The following is a 21,589-nucleotide window of genomic DNA, read 5'->3' on the forward strand; positions in this document are numbered from 1 at the left end:
GGTCTTGAACTCCTGACCTCAGGTGATCCACCCACCTTGGCCTCCCAAAGTGCTAGGATTACAGGTGTGAGCCACCACACCCAGCCATGACTATTTTCATTTTATAGCTAATTTTAAAATTTATTTTCTTTATATCTATCACTTTGCATCGGGGAACCATATTACTCAGTGATTAAGAAACAGGTTAGATATTTAAAAATTCATTTGGAAAAATTATATTAATTTAGAAGATATTCTTATCATCATTTTACATGATGAGATCACTATTGTTATGATTTTCATCTACAAAAATATGTGCAACTTCACAAAACCTGTAAATATTAGAATTAGAACTAATTGTTCTAATTCCATGGCCAATGTTCTTCCTGGATGCTGGGCTGTTAAGGGTAACTTGTACTTTTCTTATTATAGGCCCAATGGTTCTATTTCAAAACAACATCTGTGCCATGCATCAAGATATATATGGTGAGCCCTATACACACTTAAAATACATAAAATAGGCCGGGCGCGGTGGCTCCGCCTGTAATCCCAGCACTTTGGGAGGCCAAGGTGGGTGGATCATGAGGTCAGGAGATCGAGACCATCCTGACTGACACAGTGAAACCCCATGTCTACTAAAAATATAAAAAATTATTCGGGCGTGGTGGCGGGTGCCTGTAATTCCAGCTACTTGGGAGGCTGAGGCAGGAGAATGGCCTGAACCCAGGAGGCAGAGTTTGCAGTGAGCCGAGATCAAGCCACTGCACTCCAGCCTGGGCGACAGAGCGAGACTCTGTGTCAAAAAAAAAAAAACGTAAAATAACAAAAAGACAACTAAATTCATTCACAGTGAGTTCATCCAGCAAAAACTTGATACTAGAAGAGCTTCTCCATAAATAAAAAACTGCAGCTATCACAACATAAAATATTCTTGGACTTCTGGTAGATAACTAATGCTTCCACCTGGAACTTCACTTAAAGGGCAAGGAACTTAAAGTACTGAACAGCAAGACAAACTGCACCGAAGAGGAAATCCCACTTGGTATGCAAATATATTCACCATGTGGTTATCAAGATTTATAAATATGTTTTCCTATGTCTAAGGTCACGTGGCTATTATACTCCAGAGTATTTTGTTTTTTGTTTTTTGGGGTTTTTTTTCTGACAGAGTCCCACTCTGTTACCCAGATTGGGGTTCAGTGGCATGATCTCGGCTCACTGCAACCTCCGCCTCCCAGGTTCAAGAAATTGATTCTCCTGCCTCAGCCTCCAGAGTAGCTGGGACTACAGGTATGTGCCACCACACCTGACTGATTGTTGTATTGTTAGTAGACAGGGGGTTTGCCATGTTGGCCAGACTGCTCTCGAACTCCTGGCCTGAAGTGATACACCCGCCTTGACCTCTCAAAGTTCTATTTATTAAAACAGATGTGAGCCACTGCACCCAGCCCAGAGTATTTTGTAATCTAACAAATACCCTATCTATACATTTACTATTTACAAGGTAGGAAAAGGAATACTGAGAGTAGTTCAGGTAGCAATACACCATTCTGGAATATTCATGCTGAAACAGGTTCTCATGGAGATTTCCATGAAATGGAAAAGAAAGTTCAGTTTCACCAGATGGGTAACAGAAATCCTGAAAGTACTGGAAATATCTCTCTCCCTCATCATATATATTCTTCATATCCACTCCTTCCTCCTAATTTCTGAAACTCTTCAAATGATCACCTCAACCATTATAGGTTAAATTCAGCTCACAAGTGGGTCTCTTTAAAATGCAAAGTCTAGCAAAGGATTAAATTATTACAAATCAATCAGACATTGGTGAGAACTATTTAACTACATGATCTTATCAACTGACAAAAAGCACTGGTGAAATAGCAACATTTGAATTGGAAGGGAAAATGACTGTTAAGGAGGTAACCACAACAGTGTTCACTGCAGCATAGCTTACAATAGTGAAAAATCAGAAACACTAGATACTTATCCAAGGGAATATAGTAAATTATGATTGATATGATTGATATTTCTGACAGAATGCTTTATAACTGTAAATATTAATGATTGGATTAGTACATGTCTTCAAAACACTCTTGAGGCCAGGTATACTGGCTCATGCCTATAATCCCAGCACTTTGGGAGGCCAACGTGGGTGGATCAACTGAGGTCACGAGTTTGAGACCTGCCTGGCCAACATGGCGAAACCCCTGTCTCTACTGAAAATACAAATATTAGCCTGGCGTGGTGCCACGCGCCTGTAGTCCCAGCTACTCGGGAGGCTGAGGCACGAAAATCACTTGAACTCAGGAGGTGGAGGTTGCAATGAGCCAAGATCGTGCCACTGCACTCCATCCAGCCTGGTCAACAGAGGGAGACACTGTCACAAAAGAAAAAAAAAAGAAAAAACACTGTAGAAAGGAAAAATAAATTGAAAGAGATTTTTAAAATTGTATTTTTGAACATTTAGGAAATCACTGAAAGCAATACCACAGAAGACTGCATAACATTGGTGTGATTAAAAGCATTAGCATATGATTAAGCCCACCAGCTCTGGAGTCAGAGGCCTGCTTCTGAACCCCATCTCTGCTACCTATTAGCTGTGTAATCTTGCGCAAGTTATTTAAGTTCTTGGTGTCTCAATTGTTGCATCTACAAAATAGAGATGATAATGGCACTTATTTTCAAGAGTCAAGGAAGGTTTATTTTCAAGAGTCAAGAAAAAGATGCATATAAATAACTTAGAACACTGCTGGTAAATACTAAGTGCTTAGTAAACATCAGTTATTATTCACTATTTATTGACATATAGATGCAGAAAACGTAATAATATCAACTGGAATTCATGATATCGAATACCTCTACAGAGAAAGGGAACACAGAGGCTGAGCAGAAAAACAAAGAGGACTTCACCTTTATTCTCTTTTATTAAAACAAAACAAATACATAAAACCAAAATGCAAATGATGACGATAGTTTTAAAGCCCGAATGTCAAAGAGCAGAAGCAACACAAAGGGCAACATGGGAAAGAGTCAAAACAAACTTTACAATTTCGACCACCTATGCCCTATTTTAATTGAGGCTCAGGCATAGGAAGGAAGCCAGATTAAGAAAGGTAAGAAGGAAAACTTCTTGCCTTGCAGAGCAGTTGGATCAACCCAAAAAGAAGGCTTCTGAGCAGGGCAGTGGAGCAAGCTTATCTGCACTCTAAGGCATAAGCCAACTTCTCAGGGAGCCCAGGTTAGACAGAATATCACTAGTACCATCTGCTTAAAAAGAGTCAAGACTTGAAGAGTCTATTCAAACAAGAATAGGGCAGGTGATGGGGTTTGGCCGATACTGATTGCCTCTTGGACCTCAGTCTGCTACCACTCATAAGCAAAGATCCAAAGAGGTTATAGGTAGCCTGAGAAACATCTGGCAGCTGATGTCGAACAGTTCAGTCTCTGAGAACCTGCTTTTCAGGAATACAGAAGCATCCAGAGAGGAATGAGTTGAAGACCAGATACTAAACAGCCATGAAATCAAGGTCAAAGTGGGAAGAGCTGCAAGGCGGACACAAGCCTGAAACACTGACGTACAGCTACAGCTACAGAAGCCTTCTATTTGCCCTTCATGGTGCCAGATTGTGTCTGGAGCTTGGTGAGAGATTAAATTAACACAACTGGAGGAAGTCAGGTGCAAGTCCCAGGCAGTTTCCATAAGACAGTAGCTCAGAAAGAGAGGTTGCTGCTCCCCCAAATCCCAAGTTCATTCTTCCTTTTACCATTACTCCCCTCTCCCTACAGTTCTCCATCCATCAGGGGGACTGACATTGTGTGGAAAGAGCTGAGGTTGTTTTGAGAACTCCTGTCTAGAATTTGAACCTATTATTTTATCTTTTTATGTCTCAATGTCTTTATTTCTATAACTGGGAATATAGTATCTATGTTAAGAAGATGTTGTAAGGATCAATCACAATGATGTGCTTAAGAAGTTTAGAGAGACGGCTGAATAGGAACAGCTCTGGTCTGCAACTCCCAGTGAGATCAATGCAGAAGGCAGGTGGTTTCTGCATTTCCAACTGAGATACCCAGTTCATCTCATTGGGACTGGTTGAACAGTGGGTGCAGCCCACGGAGGGCGAGCCAAAGCAGGGTGGGGCATCGCCTCACCCAGGAAGCACAAGAGGTTTTCCCTTTCCTAGCCAAGGGAAGCCATGAGAGATGATACCAGGAGAAATGGTGCAATCCAGCACAGATATTGCGCTTTTCCCACGGTCTTCGCAATCAGCAGACCAGGAGATTCCCTCCGGTGCCTGGCTCAGCAGGTACCACCCCCACGAAGCCCAGCAAGCTAAGATCCACTGGTTTGAAATTCTCACTGGTGGCACAGAGTCTGAGGTTGACCTGGGATGCTCGAGTTTGGTGGGAGGAGGGGCGTCCTCCATGGCTGAGGCTTCAGTAGGTGGTTTTACTCTGACAGTGTAAACAATACCTCTGGGAAGTTCGAACTGGGCAGAGCCCACCACAGCTCAGCAAGGCTGACTGCCTCTCCAGATTCCTCCTCTCTGGGCAGGGCATCTCTGAAAGCAAGGCAGCAGCCCCAGTCAGAGACTTATAGATAAAACCCCCATCTCCCTGGACAGAGCACCTGGGGGAAGGGGCGGCTGTGGGTGCAGCTTCAGCAGACTCAAACATCCCTGCCTGACAGCTCTGAGGAGAGCTGCAATTCTCCCAGTACAGCGTTTGAGCTCCGATAAGGGACAGACTGCCTTCTCAAGTGGGTCCCTGACCCCCTGTATCCTGACTGGGACACACCTCCCAATGGGGGCCAACAGACACCTCATACAGGAGAGCTCTGGCTGGCATTTGGGGTGAGGTGCCCCTCTGGGACAAAGCTTCCAGAGGAAGGAACAGGTAGCAATCTTTCCTGTTCTGCAGCCTCCGCTGGTGATACCCAGGCAAACAGGGTCTGGAGTGGACCTCCAGCAAACTCCAGCAGACCTGCAGCAGAGGGGCCTGACTGTTAGAAGAGAAACTAAAAAACAGAAAGGAATAGTATCAACATCAACAAAAAGGATGTCCACTCAGAGACCCCATCCAAAGGTCACCAACATCAAAGACCAAAGGTAGATAAATTCATGAAGATGGGAAGATGGGGAGAAACCAGCACAAAAGGCTGAAAATTCCAAAAACCACAATGCCTCTTCTCCACCAAAGGATCACAACTCCTCACCAGCAAGGGAACAAAATTGGTCAGAGAATGAGTTTGATGAATTAACAAAAGTAGGCTTCAGAAGGTGGGTAATAACAAACTCCTCTGAGCTAAAGGAGCATGTTCAAACCCAATGCAAGGAAGCTAAGAACCTGGAAAAAAGGTTAGACAAATTGCTAACTAGAATTACCAGTTTAAAGAAGAACATAAATAACCTGATGCTGCTGAAAAACACAGCATGAGAACTTCATGAAGCGTACACAAGTATCAATAGGCGAATCAATCAAGTGGAAGAAAAGATATCAGAGATTGAAGATCAACTCAATGAAATAAAGTGAGAAGACAAGATTAGAGAAAAAAGAGTGAAAAGTAATGAACAAAGTCTCCAAGAAATATGGGACTATGTGAAAAGACCAAATCTACGTTTGATTGGTGTACCTGAAAGTGACATGGAGAATGGAAACAAGTTGGAAAACACTCTTCAGGATATTATCTATCCAGGAGAACTTCCCCAACCTAGCAAGGCAGGCCAGCATTCAAATTCAGGAAATACAGAGAAAGCCACAAAGAGATTACTCGAGAAGAGCAACCCCAAGACACATAATCGTCAGATTCACCAAGGTTGAAATGAAGGAAAAAATGTTAAGGGCAGCCAGAGAGAAAGGTTGGGTTACCCACAAAGGGAAGCCCATCATACTAACAGCGGATCTCTCGGCAGAAACCCTACAAGGCAGAAAAGAGTGGGGGCCAATATTCAACATTCTTAAAGAAAAGAATTTTCAACCCAGAATTTCATATCCAGCCAAACTAAGCTTCATAAGAGAAGGAAAAATAAAATTGTTTACAGATCAGCAAATTCTGAGATATTTTGTCACCACCAGGCCTGCCTTACAAGAGCTCCTGAAGGAAGCACTAAACATGGGAAGGAACAAGACTGCAAAAACATACCCAAGTGTAAAGACCATCGATGCTATGAAGAAACTGCATCAACTAACGGGCAAAATAACCAGCTAGCATCATAATGGCAGGATCAAATTCACACATAATAATATTAACCTTAAATGTAAATGGGCTAAATGTCCCAATTAAAAGACACAGGTTGGCAAATTGGATAATAAGTCAAGACCCATCAGTGTGCTGTATTCATGAGACACATCTCACGTACAAAGACACACATAGGCTCAAAATAAAGGGACGGAGGAATATTTACCAAGCAAATGGAAAGCAAAATAAAATAAAATAAAATAAACCAGGGGTTGCAATCCTAGTCTCTGATAAAACAGACTTCAAACCAACAAATATCAAAAGAGACAAAGAAGGCCATTACATAATGGTAAAAGGATCAATGCAACAAGAAAAGCTAACTATCCTAAATATATATGCACCCAATACAGGAGCACCCAGATTCATAAAGTAAGTTCTTAGAGACCTAAAAAGAGACTTAGACTCCCACACAATAATACTGGGAGACTTTAACACCCCAATGTCAATCTTAAACAGATCAACAAGACAGAAAATTAACAAGGATATCCAGGACCTGAACTCAGCTCTGGACCAAGCAGACCTAATAGACATCTACGGAACTCTCCACTCCAAATCAACAGAATATACATTCTTCTCAGCACCACATCACATTTATTCTAAAATTGACCACATAATTGGAAGTAAAACACTCTTCAGCAAATGCAAAAGAACCGAAATTATAACAAACAGTCTTTCAGACCAGAGTGCAATCAAATTAGAACTCAGGATTAAGAAACTCACTCAAAACCGCACAACTACATGGAAACTGAACAACTTGCTCCTGAATGACTACTGGGTACATAATGAAATGAAGGCAGAAATAAAGATGTTCTTTGAAACCAATGAGAACAAAGACACAACATACCAGAATCTCTGGGACACATTTAAAACAGTGTGTAGAAGGAAATTTATAGCTCTAAATGCCCACAAAAGAAAGCAGGAAAGATCTAAAATCGACGCCCTAACATCACAATTAAAAGAACTAGAGAAGCAAGAGCAAAGAAATTCAAAACCTAACAGAAGTCAAGAAATAACTAAGATCAGAGCAGAACTGAAGGAGATAGAGACACAAAAACCCTTCAAAAAATCAGTGAATCCAGGAGCTGGTTTTTTTAAAAGATCAACAAAATATATAGACCACTAGCAAGACTAATAAAGAGGAAAAAAGAGAAGAATCAAATAGATGCAAGAAAAAATGATAAAGGGGATATCACCAGTGATACCACAGAAATACAAACTACCATCAGGGAATACTATAAACACTTCTATGCAAATAAACTAGAACATCTAGAATAAATGGATAAATTCCTGGACACATACACCCTCCCAAGACTAAACCAGGAAGAAGTTGAATCGCTGAATAGATCAATAACAAGTGCTGAAATTGAGGCAGTAATTAATAGCCTACCAACCAAAAAAAGTCCTGGACCAGACAGATGCACAGCTGAATTCTACCAGAGGTTCAAAGAGGAGCTGCTACCATTCCTTCTGAAACTATTCCAAAAAATAGAAAAAGAGGGACTCCTCCCTGACTCATTTTATGAGGCCGGCATCATCCTGCTACCAAAACCTGGCAGAGACACAATAAAAAAATAAAATTTCAGGCCAATATTCTTGACGAACATCGATGCAAAAACCCTCAATAAAATACTGGCAAACTGAATTCAGCAGCACATCAAAAAGCTTATCCACCACAAACAAGCTGGCTTCATCCCTGGGATGCAAGACTGGTTCAACATATGCAAGTCAATAAACATAATCCATCACATAAACAGAACCAATGACAAAAACCACATGATTATCTCAATAGATGCAGAAATGGTCTTTGACAAAATTCAACAACCCTTCATGCTAAAAGCTCTCAATAAACTAGTTATTGATGGAATGTATCTCAAAATAATAAGAACTATTTATGAGAAACCCATAACCAATATCATACTGAATGGGCAAAAACTGGAAGCATTCCCTTTGAAAACCAGCACAAGACAAGGATGCCCTCTCTCACCATTCCTACTCAACATAGTATTGGAAGTTCTGGCCGGGCAATCAGGCAAGAGAAAGAAATAAAGGGTATTCAATTAGGAAAGGAGTAAGTCAAATTGTCTCTGGTTGCAGATTGTATACAGACATGACTGTATATTTTGAAAATCCCATCATCTCAGGCCAAAATCTCCTTAAGCAGATAAGCGAATTCAGAAAATTCTCAGGATACAAAATCAATGTGCAATAATCACAAGCATTCCTATACACCAATAACAGACAAACACAGAGCCAAATCATGAGTGAACTCCCATTCACAATTGCTACAAAGAGAATAAAATACCTAAGAATACAACTTACAAGGGATATGAAGGGCCTCTTCAAGGAGAACTACAAATCACTGCTCAAGGACATAAGACGGGACACAAACAAATAGAAAAACATTCCATTCTCAGGGATAGGAAGAATCAATATCGTGAAAATGGCCATACTGCCCACACTAATTTATAGATTCGATGCTATACCCATCAAGCTACCAATGACTTTCTTCACACAATTAGAAAAAACTACTTTAAATTTCATATGGAACCAAAAAAGAGCCCACATAGTCAAGACAATCCTAAGCAAAAAGAACAAAGCTGGAGGCATCACGCTACCTGACTTCAAACTATACTACAAGGCTACGGTAACAAAAACAGCATGGTACTGGTACCAAAACAGAAATATAGACCAATGGAACAGAACAGAGGCCTCAGAAATAACACCACACATTTACATTTACATCTGATCTTTGACAAACCTGACAAAAACAAGCAATGGGGAAAGGATTCCCTATTTAATAAATAGTGTTGGGAAAACTGGTTAGCCATATGCAGAAAGCTGAAACCAGATCCCTTCCTTACACCTTATACAAAAATTAACTCAAGATAAATTAAAGACTTAAATGTAAGACCTAAAACCATAAAAACCCTAGAAGAAAACCTAGGCAATACCATTCAGGACATAGGCATGGGCAAAGACTACATGACTAAAACACAAAAAGCAATGGTAACAAAAGCCAAAATAGACAAATGGGATCTAATTAAACTAAAGAGCTTCTGCACAGCAAAAGAAACTATCATCAGATTGAACAGGCAACCTACAGAATGGGAGACAAATTTTGCAATCTATCCATCTGACAAAGGGCTAATATCCAGAATCTACAAAGAACTTAAACAAATTTACAAGAAAAAAAAACCCATCAAAAATTGGCTGAAGGATATGAACACACACTTCTCAAAAGAAGACATTTATGCAGCCAACAAACATATGAAATAAAGCTCATCATCACTGGTCATTAGAGAAATGCAAATCAAAATCACAATGAAATACCATCTTATGCCAGTTAGAATGATGATCACTAAAATGTCAGGAAACAACAGATGCTGGAGAGGATGTGGAGAAATAGGAACACTGTTAAACTGTTGGTGGGAGCGTAAATTAGTTCTACCATTGTGGAAGACAGTGTGGCAATTCCTCAAGGATCTAGAACTAGAAATACCATTTGACCCACAATCCCATTACTGGGTATATACCCAAAGGATTATAAATCATTCTACTATAAAGACACATGCATACGTATGTTTATTGTGGCACCATTCACAATAGCAAAGACTTGGAACCAACCCAAATCCCCATTAGTGATATACTGGATAAAGACAATGTGGCACATATACACCATGGAATACTATGCAGCCATAAAAAAGGATGAGCTCATGTCCTTTGCAGGGACATAGATGAAGCTGGAAACTATCATTCTCAGCAAACTAACACAAGAACAGAAAACCAAACATGGCATGTTCTCATTCATCAGTGGGAATTGAACAATGAGAACACATAGACACAGGGAGGGGAACATCACACACCTGGGCCTGTCGGCGGTGGGGAGCTGAGGGAGGGATAGCATTGGGAGAAATACCTAATGGAGGTGACGGGTTGATGCTTGCAGCAAACCACCATGGCACATGTATACCTATGTAACAAGCTTGCACTTTCTGCACATGTACCCCAGAACTTAAAGTATAATTAAAAAAACAAAGAAGTTTAGCCTAGGGTCTGGTAGCATCCATCACTCCTAGCACTCACTCACTTAGTAGGCATTCAATAAATATTTGCTTAACTAATTATTCCAAAGTAATGCTAATTAAGTTGTAGTCTCTAAGTGGATGATTACTAGTAAAAATATCTGAGCTAATCCAAGTGTCTTTTGTTTTTTCACATGTAAGGATTTGTTGTTAAGAATAAATCATTTTAATACCAGGGCTAGCCTTTTACCTTGTGACACTTATCTTGAAATATGTACTCTGTTTGCTGTGTTTTCTTACTTGTCATTTTTAATGACTGACCTCATGAGTGGAGCAGCAGAACCTCACGTTACTACCCCTCTTGGTCATATGGAACGTGGGAACAGGGGTCTAGGTTTTGACAAGTATGGCCAGACACTTAGTGACCCACATAGCATAAAGGTTCACACATCCAGAGTATCAGTTTTCACAACTAGGTCACAGAATCCACTACTTCTGATATTTTATGATGTTTGCTAGTTTCCCTGTTATCACCCAGAATTCATGTATTTTCAGTCCCTGCTTATACATGTATTCTCAACCAGAAACATCCACAATTAGAACTAAGTGAACATACTTTCAAGGGACATTTCTAACTAAGTGGTCTCCAAATGCCTTGACTGCAAATCCAATTAGAAAAAGCAGCAGCTCTAACATATGCATGCTTGTATTATACATACATACATACACATTATGTATATATATGTATGTATACATTACATACATATACACTACGATTAAACTTCAACACACATTATTTTGTGTCAGTAAAGGTGGAGGTAAAACCTCATTTCAATAAATTCTCTTTATGTTTTTTACATTAATTGGCAATCTTCTTGACAGACATAATTAGATAACAATTATTTTTACTTCCTGGCATAGCTGCCAAAAAGCTACTGCTAGAACTACAGCTCTGCCGTGTGTGTGTGTGTGTGTGTGTGTGTGGTTTTTTTTTTTCAGTCCTTTAGGTTCTGGGGTACATGTGCAGAACATGCAGGTTTGTTACATAGGTATACACGTGCCATGGTGGTTTGCTGCACCCATCAACCTGTCATCTACTTTAGGTATTTCTCCTAATGCTATCCCTCCCCTAGCTCCCCACCCCCTGATAGGCCCCGGTGTGTGATGTTCCCCTCCCTATGTCCATGTGTTCTCATTGTTCAACTCCCACTTATGAGTGAGAACATGCGGTGTTTGGTTTTCTGTTCTTGTGTTAGTTTGCTCAGAATGATGGTTTCCAGCGTGTGTTTTTTAATTGTTTGTATTTTTCTACTATTTTTCAATCCATGCATTTGTTTAAGACTTTTCCATTTTGTAAAGTATTGTGTGCTTAGAATTAATAAACAAACAAGCAGGCTAAACATTGAGTCAACCCCTCCATACTGTGGGGCTCCTGTCTTATTTCAGAGTAGTATCTCATGAACGGTGTGTGACAATGTACAGTGACCAAATGGGTGTGCCAGTTCCAATCCACATATTAAACACTAATGAAACTTAAGTTATTTTTTTATTTTAGATAAAAATTGAAAGAGAAGTTCTAGTGTTTCCTTCCCACACCCTAATGGATCATCCCACTCACTCACTGGCTCTACTTTTCCTGTTTAGAGACTACTGGCATGAATGTTTTTCTAAAGTAATACACACTTCAGTAGTATGAAAAATGTTTTGGGAACCATACAAATACCATATGGGAGGGAATCCACTTAAAAAAGTATCTAATAAGAATCTCAAATGGAAGAAATTCTGAATTGTACAAGTAAACATGTCTAAATGTGCTTATGAAGCACATGGACTATGCACATGAGCAAAGAGAAGCCAGGAAGAATAATGTTGACTTCGGCCTCATCATTAATGGAAAAAAACAAGAAGAAGTTTTCCTGGGACAGCAGAAATCAGAAACCTCTTTGAACATCTCCATATACGTCATATTTAGAATGATATGTTGGTTCAACAGGCTTTGCTTTGGCCTTTTACGTGAGACATTGTGTGATATTTATGATGTATTTGCACCTGATCTGTTTATCAATGTCATCCTCCTCAAACCAGACCTAGCTGCACTGACTCATGATTTTCACAAAAGTGATGGTAGAATGATAGATGGAGCCCAACCAAAGAAAACCCAATCACTATCTCTGCTGCCATGTTTCAATGAGAGAAGCCAGCTCCAAAAGAGCCATTGCAACCAGATCCTGAATCTACTAGAAAGTAATGTTTCATTCATTACAGTATTGCCTTGAATCATTTTGCTGATTTGGAAAGGAAATTTATAAACAACCAACTGACACTTACAAATTCTTATTCTTTAAATCCTTTCCCTAAGAATACTTTATTTACATTTTGGGGAAATGAACACCCTACATTGCAAAATTCATATTTTCCACCTCATCCCCACTCTTTCTGGTTTTAAAGAAAGAATAAAATATATTTCAGTGTTCTACATCTACTTGGATACATTTATGAATACCTGTAAGGAATATCTGTGGCATATATTTCCCTATTTAAATTCTATTTTCCATGTCTAAAAAAACTCAGCTGTGGTAAAGAGTTAGTAAGTTTGTGGGAAAGCCAGGTAATATTTTTAGAAAAATAGAAACGCTGTAGGTTATTAATGAAGTAGTAGTGTGTGTGTGTGTGTGTGTGTGTGTGTGGTACATGGTGTGTGTGCTACATTGCAAAATTCATATTTTCCACCTCATCCCCACTCTTTCTGGTTTTAAAGAAAGAATAAAATATATTTCAGTGTTCTACATCTACTTGGATACATTTATGAATACCTGTAAGGAATATCTGTGGCATATATTTCCCTATTTAAATTCTATTTTCCATGTCTAAAAAACTCAGCTGTGGTAAAGAGTTAGTAAGTTTGTGGGAAAGCCAGGTAATATTTTTAGAAAAATAGAAACGCTGTAGGTTATTAATGAAGTAGTGTGTGTGTGTGTGTGTGTGTGTGTGTGTGTGTGTGTGGTACATGGGAACAATGTACAACAACTTGGTGTTATTAGAGAATATTTACCTTCGAGTTAATACATAGTTAGAAATGAGTTGGCCTCTTTGGATGTTAGTTAAGCTACAAATTGCCAGAATTAAGATTGTCCTTCTGTTAAACCATAAAATGGACATAAATGAATCAGAGCAGAAAGAAATGCCAAATCATCTAAGAGATAAAGTAATCCTCAGACTAGAACAATACTGATGATATTAACATAACCAAAAAATAGAATATGTCCAAATGAATGAACCTTGGTCAGTGCAGAATTTTAAGTAAATATAATCACAGAAATATATTTTCAATTCCTTTCTTCATTGTTCAGGATAGATGTAACCAGGCAAATTTGAGCAAAACATTACTGTAGGCGGAGAATGTTTCTGTTGCAAGGATAGACACAGTCAAAAGAGCTGATGTCTCAAAGATTTTATTCAGCAGCCTACTTGCCCGCCCTTGAATTTTTTATAGACTCATTGAGGCATAATTTACATATCATAATAGTCACCCATTGTAAGTGTACAGTTGAATGATTTTTAGTAAATTTATACAGTTGCATAATCATAAGCACAATCCAGTTTTAGAACATTTTTATCACCCACAAAGTTCCCCATGCTCATTTGCAATCAATTTCCACTCCCACCCTCAGCCCCAGGCAACCATAAATCTGTTTTCTGTCTCTATAGATTTGTCTTTTCTGGAAGTGTTATATAAATGAAATCATAAACTAGATAGTCGTGTTGAGCTTCTTTCACTTAGCATTATATACTTGAAGGTTATCTATGTTATTATAACTATCAGTATACCATTTAAAACTTGCTGAACAGCATTCCTTTTTATGGATCTACACTTTGTCAATCTATTCACCAGTTTCTGGACATTTGGATTGCGTGAATAAGCTCCCATGGACAGTCAGGAACAAGTCCTGGCAGGAACATATGTTTTGATTTATCTTGAGTAAAAAGTTAGGAATAGAATTGCTGAGTTAGACACAAGTATGCATTAGATCTTTTAAGATCTTGTCAAGGGGCTCTCCAAAGTGACTATATTGCTCTACATACCCATCAGTAATGTATGAGAATTTCAGTTTTTCCAAATCCTCACCAACACTTAGTATTGCAAGTCTTTTGGATTACAGCCACTCTAGTGGGTGTGTAAAGGTATCTCATTGAGGTTTCAAGTGGCATTTTTCTAATGAATAATGATATCGAGCATCCTTTCATGTGCTTATTAGCATTTTGTATATCTTCTTTGTGAAATCTCTATTCAAATATGTTGCCCACTTTTAATTAGGTTGTTTGTCTTCTTATTGTTGAGTGGTAAGTGTTCTTTATACATTCTGGAAAGAAGTCCTTATCAGATATGTATTTTGAAAATATTTTCTCCCATTCTGGTATTAGTCTTTTCATTTTCTTTCTTTTGAAGAGAAAAAGTTTTAATTTTGATAAAGCCAAATTCATCAATTATGTCTTTTATTGATCTTAGAAATTGTTGCCTAACCCAAAGTCACAAAGACATTCTCCTATGTGTTCTTCTAGAAGTTTTATGGTTTTAGCCCTTAAATTTAGGTCTATGATCCATTTTGGGTTAACTTTTTTGTTTATGGTGTGAGGTAGGGGGCTAAGATTATTTTTTTTGCATGTGTATATCCAATTTTCCCGGCTAAAAATACTATCCTAGCCTTTACTAAATAGACTTGACACCTTTGTTGAAAACCAGTTGACCATAAATGTAAGGATTTCACTTTTAATGTGATACAAACCACGATTTCTTCTTATGATAACTTGACTCCCCACATAAATCAGCCTTCATCCAAGGAATGTACTGCTAAGGCCAATGTGAACATTAATGCATCATTCTCACTTTAAATAAATTAATTGGAATAACAATTTATACAGAAGTTTATAAGTTCAGTTAAACTAAGTTTCTGAGCCCACCAAGCTGAGGAACTAATTGGGATAAATTTTTCAAGGTTATCATAATCTTGAGAGGGTATTTGGAAGCCAGCCGTCTTCTCCTGACATCACTTTATAGAAACTTCCAAACTTTAATCACCAAGAAGTATTTGTTGAGACTCATTTATATGGAAGGCACTATGAAAGATTCAAAGAAATACAAAATGTGTCAGTATTCCACTGGTATGTGTCAGTAGGACCAAACAGGGTGCTCATGTCCAGAATCTACTGTGATTGGTGATGTCTGTACTGCACTGGTTATAAACATTTTGAATATCTTCACTGAACATAAGATACGGTTCTCCATCTTTTGTGAGCGCATAGTGTAGTTGGAGAGATAAGACAACTACATAGTTAAAATATTCAAGGCAGGAAGTGACATGCTGGATTTAAAAGATGGAAAGAGGGAAGATCACAGAGAGCTACTGGTATTATTAGCAGAAAAAAATGTTTCTAAAGATAAATAAAATCAGTTTTCTAAAGAAGAATATTATATACTAATTTAGGCTTTTTAAACTTATAATTCATCAATGCCCCAACTATCCTAACCAGTAGTATCTGATCAAATTAATTGTTAAAATAATAATGCTGATTGCTATCACTTATTGACTGCCTACCAGGTGTCAGGACTACATTATATTAACTATATTATCTAACTATGCAAGGCTACAGCTCTACCTATCCTAGGCTATGACCTATATTATCTCTAATCCTTACAGCAAATCTAATAAGTTGAAAATATTATTGTAGCCATAGGCCTAACTTGACCAGCTTGGAATAAAAAAATAAGGCTACAAAAAGACAATAATATTCAAATTTAAATATTCCAATTTCCATACCTAAAATGAAAAGCTTATTCTTCTCCAAGCTTCCTCGTTCTAAAGGACTACTAAGAACCCTCAAAATGCTTATGTGGATTATGAAGTAGTCTTTCTCATTCCTTCTTGCTTCTTGCCTTTAACCAGTAGAGGGCTATAATCCAGCCACTGACTAGTCACCGTGATGGCTGTTCTTCAGACAGCTGACATAATGTTCCTGGTTTCTCCCCACGATGTTTTACCATTGTCATTGATGAACCTCACTGTGATTTTGAATCTTTAGTGTTCATTAGAATACAAAAAAAAAAAATGATGTTTCTGTCTCCCCTTTGTCATGCTAGTCCTGGAGTCCACTGCATATATTGCTTCTATTAAGTGCAAGCAGAAGCAGTTTCCGGGTGTGACCATGGTGTCAAGGAAACCCTGTCTCTACTAAAAATACAAAAAATTAGCCGGGCGTGGTGGCAGGCGCCTGTAGTCCCACTACTTGGGAGGCTGAGGCAGGAGAATGGCGTGAACCCAGGAGGCGGAGCTTGCAGTGAGCCGAGACCGCGCCACTCCACTCCAGCCTGGGCGACAGAGCGAGACTCCATCTCAAAAAAAAAAAAAGAAAAGAAAACAAAAATCATAAGAAGCCAAGGACTTGGCCACACTTTGTGTCAAGATGTAAGCCTTTCCCAAGATCTCCTCATCCAAGCCCTTGAAAGTTAAAGAAGTTCATACTTCTCCCCTGCCAAAGGTTACCACAATTCTTATTCTGGATAAATTACTGAAGTAACCAATATTTGCTTTAGGAGAAAATTCTCAGTTTTTCTATCCCCATTTAATAACTAAGAAAACGGAAGCTAGGAGACTTTAAGTGAATGGCCAAAGATCACACAGTAAACATGAAATTCAAACTTGGCATTTTCAAATTCACAAGCTAATCTTTTGTTACCCTGCTTTACGGTTTATAAAATCCCTGATACTTGATAAGTCAGTTCTGGGCAGATTGGACCTAAGAAAAGAGTAGCCTAAAGTCTTCTCTCAGCCTCACAGATACACCTAGTGAAATAAAATTTAAAACGTGTCTGAGAGCAACTTGCAAGGCTTCTTATTCTCTCATGGTTTTTAGTCTGAAAGAATCTTTGTGCAAACCAGAATGTGTGCTGTTAGTAAACAACCCAAAGCTATTTATTAATTGGGAGTAAACAAAAATTTAGTTGGGTTTGATTCTGCAAACAAGCTCATAGAATCTAACAGACAAAGACAGTATTTCAGGCTAGAAAAAGGGATGGAGAAAGAGAAACATTCCAATGTTACCTTCCTGCAGTGGAAAAGCTCTCATTAGGACAAGCACAGGTTTTTATGGATGTGTTTTTATCACTAACTGGCTGTGAGTCTCCTCAAAGTCAATGCTTCTCTGTAGGCCCTTGCTACCCAGCTTGTTCACCTTTAAGCTGGGGTGAGGGAGGGTGGGTATAAGGACAAGATGATATAAAAGAAATATAAAGAGAAAAAAACGTAATACCAATAAAACTGGTCATTATGAAACTTTCTTCATTGGACAACCCAACAATATAAATAACAGCGTGGCATATTGACTGAAGTCAGGTAAGTTGTGATAATTAAATAAAATAATATAAATATAATCTCTGTCATTTACTAAATATTTGGTCTTGAATGAGTTATTTCCCTTAACCTCAGTTTTCATACTTATATACTAGAGCTAATATTTCCAAAAATTGGAATAAGGAACAGGCTAATCATGCTACTGTCTAAGGTGTTGATCCACAGCAGTGCCAGAAGACCAATAGACTGGATTGAAGCTTTGCTGTTAGTTGACTCGAGTCCCCACACATGGCTCCTGATAAAACTGGTGATGTGTCCTTGGTTCTCTTTTGACCAAAGCAGTCAAAGCCCTCCAGTTGACATTTAAAAACTTCTTTATTTATAGACCTAACTCCAAATAAATAAATGTACAAACATATAAATAATATCTATTTGAAGGGACACTATATTAGTGAGGATAGTTTATTGTATAGTGCCATAATAAATAACTCTAAAATCTCAGTGACTCAAAAAATAGAGATATATTGCTTACTCACTCAATGTCTTGGTTGGCTGTTCTTCAATTTGAATTTATGCCATCAGAAATACATGGTAAGTATTTCCAAGTTTACTATAGTAAAGAAATAAAGAGATGGAAGATACACACTGGCTCTTGCCTCCTCTGTCTCAAAGTGGCACCCATTATTTCTGCTTCCAGTATCTTGGACAAAACAGTAGTAGGGATCAGCCTAACTGGTAAATGTAGAGAACATTTACTGTGCCTCGGATGCCACAGTATTTAACTGGCTGGGTGCCTGAATATCTGAGTGTAGCATCAATACTCATATAATGATTGTGAGAATTATATAAAATAACTCAGTAAGAACCTAGCCCTGGGTCTGGCATAAACTTAATATTTAATAATTTTTAGTTTCTTTTTTCTACCACCAATCTCAAAGAAGAAATTTGCCAACCTGACAGAATCAATGTCAGCCATTAATGTGTTCCTAGATACTATAGCCAAAGCATCCTCACATCTTGCTCAGTGTGCCAGAAAGAGTTAGGTCAAAATGAAGGCTACATTCCTGGGACAATTTGCAACCATCTTTTCATATCTCCACTATCACAATTTATCATGACATTCACCTGCTCTAGGTCCTTCTATGACTCCCTAAGCTTAAAGGAAAAAGTTGAAATTCCTTAATGGGTAACACACAAGACCCTTTTAGAGTTTGTCCTTCACCTCCCTCACTTGCCTCATACATAACACTTGCCTCGCTCACACTCACCCTCCACTCCAGCCCTGACAAATGCCTTCAATGTTCCTGGGCAACTCGGTTTTATGCCATGCCTACCTGCATGAGCAGGTGCCAAGGGATTTTCTTGGAATGTCTTTAATTCACTTTTCACCTATATATTTGTGCTTTAACATCTCTTCAAAAATGCCTTTACTGGCTTTGCCAGTATGACTTAAATGTGTGTGTCTGTGCCTCACAGCATAGATATAGATTAATCACTACTGAATACTAAGTATGTGCCAGCCCCTGAGCTATCATGTGCATACCTGTATCGCAAATTACTGAATATCAAACATTGACCCAAGGGTCTGTCTCTTCCTCTCAACTGGAAACTCACAGAAGGCGGGAGCTATGTTATATTTGATGCTAGATCTTCAGGGCCTAAAAAGGTGCTTGGCACATTGTGGAAAGACACAAAAATTCATCATATTAGTAAATGCCAACCCCATCATTGCATTGTGTTTTATATATCCAACCACGCCTCTCCCTTTGCCCTGATTCTGGATTTCCCAGCAAACTACTAATCTAAGTATGCTGCCTCCCTGCCTACTGTCAGCTTCAGATGCCGTGGACCACTTCTAACTCCAGCTAGGCAAGGCCCCAATCTCTATTTAATGAATGAGTTTAAGAGGTGGACAATGCATTGTTTGAAACCAGAAAGATCTGAAACCAAACCCTAGATTCACCACTTAGTAATTGCACGAACTCAGGCAGGCTCTCTTAACCTTTAACACTTTAGTTTCTTCATAAGGAAATTAGGACAATTATTTCCATGCCGTGGGGGGATATTATGAACATTAAAAAAGAATCCTAATTTTGTTGCCTGCCTGCATGCATATGTCTCTGAATGGTGAAAATTGTACTACAGAAACCTCTTTAAGAAGGGTAGAAATTTATTTTTTTGAAGGAAGGTTCTTAGAGAGCTGTTTGGAATAACAGATAAGACCCTGAAACAGGACTGAATATGTAGAGAACCACCCTGTAAGAGACAGAAAGAATTGTTTCTCAAGAGTAGCAGATGAGCAGGGTAAAAGGGAGGATATAAGAGGGAAAAAAGAGAGTCAGGAAATTGGGGAAGACCTCTCTATGACCCCTCAAATTTTTAATGAGGTCAAAATATATGGTGTATATATTTTGAAGAACTTAGTAGTATATTCTGTCATAGAATAAACAATCTATAAATTATAGATGCAATTATTAAAGTGTTGTCATTATTATTATCCCCGACTTAGTTATCAGTTAATCCCACAAGTTTGCACTCATTAGTCAATTGAAAGAGAGGAAATATTTCTAGGGCAAAAATAATCGAGCTCAGATTTTCTTCTCTCTAGATTTTGTCCCTGGCTTTGCTTTTCACTTCAGGATGGGTTCTTACTCCTATACTGATTTGCTTTGCTCATAGCTGTCCAAGGTGTTTCCTTGACTGGGTCTCTTTTTATCAATTTTATTGAAGTCCAATTTATGTACAAGAAATAGTATTCATTTAAAATATGCAATTTGATGAATTTTAACAAATATATACACCTATAAAACCAAAATCAATTACAGAGCATTTTCATCACCCTCAAAAGCTTTCTGGCAACCCTTTGCAGTCCATCCTTCCCTCTCCTCTTACCGCAGGCAAATGCCAATCTGACTTTTATCATAGGAAAGTCTTAATTTGCTAGAATTTTATATTAATAGAATCAAATGTTGTATGGCCATTTGGGTTGTTTTGGATATGATGAATAATACTGCTATGAACATTCACATACAGGTTTTTGAATGGACCTTTATGCTTTCATTTCTCTTGGGTATATATCTGAGAGTAGAATGGCTGAGTGATATGGTATGTGTTTAACCTTTAAGAAACTTCCAAACAGTTTTCCAAAGTGGTTGTAGCACTTTGTACTCTCATCAGCAACATGAGAGTTCCAGTTGCTCTACATCCTTGTCAATATTTGGTGCTTTCAATCTTCTTAATTTTAGCCATCCTAATATGTATATATAGGTATCACATTGTGATTTTTCTTCTTTTCTTTTTTTTGAGATGGAACTTCACTCTTGTTGCCCAGGCTGGAGTGCAATGGCACGATCTCAGCTCACTGCAACCTCCACCTCCTGGGTTCAGGCGATTCTCCTGCCTCACCCTCCCAAGTACTTGGGATTACAGGTATGAGCCACCACGCCCGGCTAATTTTGTATTTTTTTAGTAGATACGGAGTTTCACCACATTGGTCAGGCTGGTCTTGAACTCCTGACCTCAAGTGATCCACCTGCCTTGGCCTTCCAAAGTGCTGGGATTACAGGCGTGAGCCACCATGCCAAGCCATATATTGTGATTTTAAGTTGTATTTTCCTAATGCCTAAAGGTGTTAAGCATCTTATTTTGCATATCTTCTTTTGTCTTCGATTGACTTTTCAGCTTTTTGAGCATTCTTTGTGGCTACATGCTGTCCCAGCTGTTACTCTCAGACATCACCTTCACAGCACCCTTTGAGTGCTGAGAATACCCCTTTTTTCACATTACCTTACTGGTTTGTGCTGGCTTTTAAATTTGTTTTTAGATTTATGCTGCTCTTTTCATCTTTGATACAGGAACTTGCCAAATCTCAACTTTTGGAGACAATCTCCTATAAAAATACATTCCTTCATCAGATGAAAATTTACTCAATGTTTTATTTATTTTGATATCAATTTTATCTATCACTATTATTATTAGTTATTGTTATTATTATTTTGAGA

This window comes from Pan paniscus, chromosome 11, assembly GCF_029289425.2.
Source record: "Pan paniscus chromosome 11, NHGRI_mPanPan1-v2.0_pri, whole genome shotgun sequence".
Lineage (NCBI taxonomy): Eukaryota > Metazoa > Chordata > Mammalia > Primates > Hominidae > Pan > Pan paniscus.